Raw genomic sequence first — 5,000 nt, forward strand, 5'->3', positions numbered from 1 at the left:
AACATGAACAGTGTGTCAGTCAGTAACTACAGGACAACAGCATGGTAGATAACTGAACAGTGTGTCAGTCATAACTACAGACAACAGCATGGTAGATAACGTGAACAGTGTGTCAGTCAGTAACTACAGACAACAGCATGGTAGATAACATGAACAGTGTGTCAGTCAGGAACTACAGGACAACAGCATGGTAGATAACCATGAACATGTGTCAGTCAGTACTACAGGACAACAGCATGGTAGATAACGTGAACAGTGTGACGTACTACAGACAACAGCATGGTAGATAACATGACAGTGTGTCAGTCAGTAACTACAGGACAACAGCAGGTAGATAACGTGAACATGTGTCAGTCAGTAACTACAGGACAACAGCATGGTAGATAACATGACAGTGTGTCAGTCAGTAACTACAGGACAACAGCATGGTAGATAACTGAACAGTTGTGACAGTCAGGAACTGACAGGACCAGCATGGTAGATAACATGAACATGTGTCAGGTCAGTAACTACAGTCAACAGCATGGTAGATAACGTGAACAGTGTGTCAGTCAGTAACTACAGGACAACAGCATGGTAGATAACATGAACAGTGTGTCAGTCAGTACTACAGGACAACAGCATGGTAGATAACATGAACAGTGTGTCAGTCAGTAACTACAGGACAACAGCATGGTAATAACATGAACAGTGTGTCAGTCAGTAACTACGTACAACAGCATGGTAGATAACGTGAACAGTGTGACAGTCAGGAACTACAGGACAACAGCATGGTAGATAACATGAACAGTGGTGTCAGTCAGTAACTACAGTACACAGCATGGTAGATAACCTGAACAGTTTGTCAGTCAGTACTACAGGACAACAGCATGGTATAATAACGTGAACAGTGTGTCATCAGTAACTACAGGACAACAGCATGGTAGATAATGAACAGTTGTCAGTCAGTAACTACAGGACAACAGCATGGTAGATACGTGAACAGTGTGTCCAGTCATAACTACAGGACAACAGCATGGTAGATAACGTGAACAGTGTGTCGTCAGGAACTACAGGACACAGCATGGTAGATACCGTGAACAGTGTGTCAGTCAGTAACTACAGTACAACAGCATGGTAGATAACATGAACAGTGTGTCAGTCAGTAACTACAGGACAACAGCATGGTAGATAACATGAACAGTGTGTCAGTCAGTAACTACAGGACACAGCATGGTAGATAACATGAACAGTGTGTCATCAGTAACTACAGGACAACACATGGTAGATAACATGAACAGTGTGTCAGTCAACTACAGGACAACAGCATGGTAGATACATGAACAGTTGTTGTCAGTACTACAGGACAACAGCATGGTAGATACCGTGAACAGTGTGACAGTCAGTAACTACAGGACAACAGCATGGTAGATAACGTGAACAGTGTGTCAGTAACTACAGGACAACAGCATGGTAGATAACGTGAACAGTGTGTCAGTCAGGAACTACAGGACAACAGCATGGTAGATAACGTGAACAGTGTGTCAGTCAGTAACTACAGACAACAGCATGGTAGATCGTGAACCGTGTGTCAGTCAGTAACTACAGGACAACAGCATGGTAGATAACATGAACAGTGTGTCAGTCAGTAACTACAGGACAACAGCATGGTAGATAACGTGAACAGTGTGTCAGTCAGTAACTACAGGACAACAGCATGGTATAACATGAACAGTGTGTCATCAGTAACTACAGTACAACAGCATGGTAGATACGTGAACAGTGTGTCAGTAACTACAGGACAACAGCATGGTAATAACATGACAGTGTGTCAGTCAGTAACTACAGGACAACAGCATGGTAATACGTGAACATGTGCAGTCAGGACTACAGGACAACAGCATGGTAGATAATGTGAACAGTGTGTCAGTCAGTAACTACAGGACAACAGCATGGTAGATAACGTGAACAGTGTGACAGTCAGTAACTACAGGACAACAGCATGGTAGATAACGTGAACAGTGTGTCAGTCAGGAACACATGCAGTATCAGAGTAACTACAGGACAACAGCATGGTAGATAACGTGAACAGTGTGTCAGTCAGTAACTACAGGACAACAGCATGGTAGATAACATGAACAGTGTGTCAGTCAGTAACTACAGGACAACAGCATGGTAGAATAACGTGAACAGTGTGTCAGTCAGTAACTACAGGACAACAGCATGGTAGATACATGAACAGTGTGTCAGTCCAGGAACTACAGGACAACAGCATGGTAGATAACATGACAGTGTGTCAGTCAGTAACTACAGGACAACAGCATGGTAGATAACGTGAACAGTGTGACAGTAACTACAGGACAAACAGCATGGTAGATACATGAACAGTGTGTCAGTCAGTAACTACAGGACAACAGCATGGTAGATAACATGAACAGTGTGTCAGTCAGATAACTACAGGACAACAGCATGGTAGATAACATGAAACAGTGTGTCAGTCAGTAACTACAGGACAACAGCATGGTAGATAACGTGAACAGTGTGACAGTCAGGAACTACAGGACAACAGCATGGTAGATAACATGAACAGTGTGTCAGTCAGTAACTACAGGACAACAGCATGGTAGATAACGTGAACAGTGTGTCAGTCAGTAACTACAGGACAACAGCATGGTAGATAACATGAACAGTGTGTCAGTCAGTAACTACAGGACAACAGCCATGGTAGATAACGTGAACAGTGTGTCAGTCAGTAACTACAGGACAACGCATGGTAGATAACATGAACAGTGTGTCAGTCAGTAACTACAGGACAACAGCATGGTAGATAACGTGAACAGTGTGTCAGTCAGTAACTACAGGACAACAGCATGGTAGATACATGAACAGTGTGTCAGTCAGTAACTACAGGACAACAGCATGGTAGATAACGTGAACAGTGTGTCAGTCAGTAACTACAGGACAACAGCATGGTAGATAACATGAACAGTGTGTCAGTCAGTAACTACAGGACACAGCATGGTAGATAACATGAACAGTGTGGTCAGTCAGGAACTACAGGACAACAGCATGGTAGATAACATGAACAGTGTGTCAGTCAGTAACTACAGGACAACAGCATGGTAGATAACATGAACAGTGTGTCAGTCAGTAACTACAGGACAACAGCATGGTAGATAACATGAACAGTGTGTCAGTCAGGAACTACAGGACAACAGCATGGTAGATAACATGAACAGTGTGACAGTCAGTAACTACAGGACAACAGCATGGTAGATAACATGAACAGTGTGTCAGTCAGTAACTACAGGACAACAGCATGGTAGATAACGTGAACAGTGTGTCAGTAACTACAGGACAACAGCATGGTAGATAACATGAACAGTGTGTCAGTCAGTAACTACAGGACAACAGCATGGTAGATAACATGAACAGTGTGTCAGTCAGTAACTACAGGACAACAGCATGGTAGATAACATGAACAGTGTGTCAGTCATGAACACATGCAGTATCAGAGTAACTACAGGCACATCCCCTGCTGCCCGTCCTATTAAACTAAACTAGTCCCCTGAGATTTCTCCATGCTAATGAACACATCCTGGACTCCATCCGTCTTACATCACTGGATACAGTAAAGCCAGAACATACTGTCTTCATTACTTTCCTTCCCCCAACCCCCCTCCATCCCTCCTTCCCTTCCTCCTTCAAAGCTTAATTTCCTCATCAGCTCATAGATGCTTTGACATGAGCCACCTGCATTTACGTTTTCCTGGCCAGGTTCAGATTCCTTTGTCACCGGAAGGAGAGCAGGCTTGTTTTAGTGGAGGATGAGGCGCTGCCCATTAGCTCCCTGGAATTAATAAACAAATTGTTCAAATTTAGATCCATTGCCTGTGAAAACAAAATTCTGGAGTTATGTGGGGGATCAACCTTTCAAGAGGTTTGTTTTTCGATGTGTGGGACCTGGGAAGAAGTGTATCGTGGCACCTTGTTTGTCATCCAATGGATTTTGCTGCATGTGGATGAGCAGGTGCAGTGCATTGGTGACTTTCTCCATATTGCAGTAATTCAATAAGAAAAGGTCATGGTTTCCACCTTTTGAGACCCTACCAAGTTGAGCATTTAGTGAAAAAGTATTTTCCTCCACAGTAAAACACAAGATTGTGTGCGCCTAGCGGGAAATATGTTTGACATCAAAAAAACAACACGTTACACTGACCTCTCCCTCTAATATTGGACAAAACTCTGAGCCAACCTCATGATCCCATCTCTAAACAATCAGACCGTTGTCCAACAACGGCCTCACAGACCTTTCATATGGCTCAATATTTACATTTACATTTAAGTCATTTAGCAGACGCTCTTATCCAGAGCGACTTACAAATTGGAAAGTTCATACATATTCATCCTGGTCCCCCCGTGGGGAATGAACCCACAACCCTGGCGTTGCAAGCGCCATGCTCTGCCAACTGAGCCACAAATATGCACAGAACTACACACCCTTGAGTTGAAACACACACATTTCATGTGTGTTGCAAAGTCCAAGCATGCTATCCAGAAAGGAGTCCCTTACACAGAGGTTTTCCTCTTGATTTCCCTCTGGGCTTTGTAAGAGTCAATAACGAGGTTATCCTCATCACTTATAAACTGGAATCTAAGGTTATTGGCCTCATTTACTGTTGTCAATCTGGTCTATAAATTTAAAACAGGCCAGAAGTTTACAGAAAGCACACTTTCTTTTTAATATGAAAGCCAGTGCCGTGAAGAAGTCAAGAAGTGTTTTTGATGGATGTAAGGACCTGGTATGTGAGGAGCTTAACAGCAAACATATCTTTTTGTGCAGTATAATATCAGCCTGTACCAATACATCAAAGAGCAAGCTTTGAAATCCCTCAGGAACCCTTTCAGAGGTGTTTGAAACAGTGACAATAGTTTCTGAGTTAGGCTGTGCAGAGCAGCGGCCATCATACGGAGTGTTCTGGGGGAAAAGCTTGTCTTAGCTTTGATGTCAAGCATCTGTT

Source organism: Salvelinus namaycush, chromosome 1 (genome assembly GCF_016432855.1).
Source record: "Salvelinus namaycush isolate Seneca chromosome 1, SaNama_1.0, whole genome shotgun sequence".
Classification (NCBI taxonomy): Eukaryota; Metazoa; Chordata; class Actinopteri; order Salmoniformes; family Salmonidae; genus Salvelinus; species Salvelinus namaycush.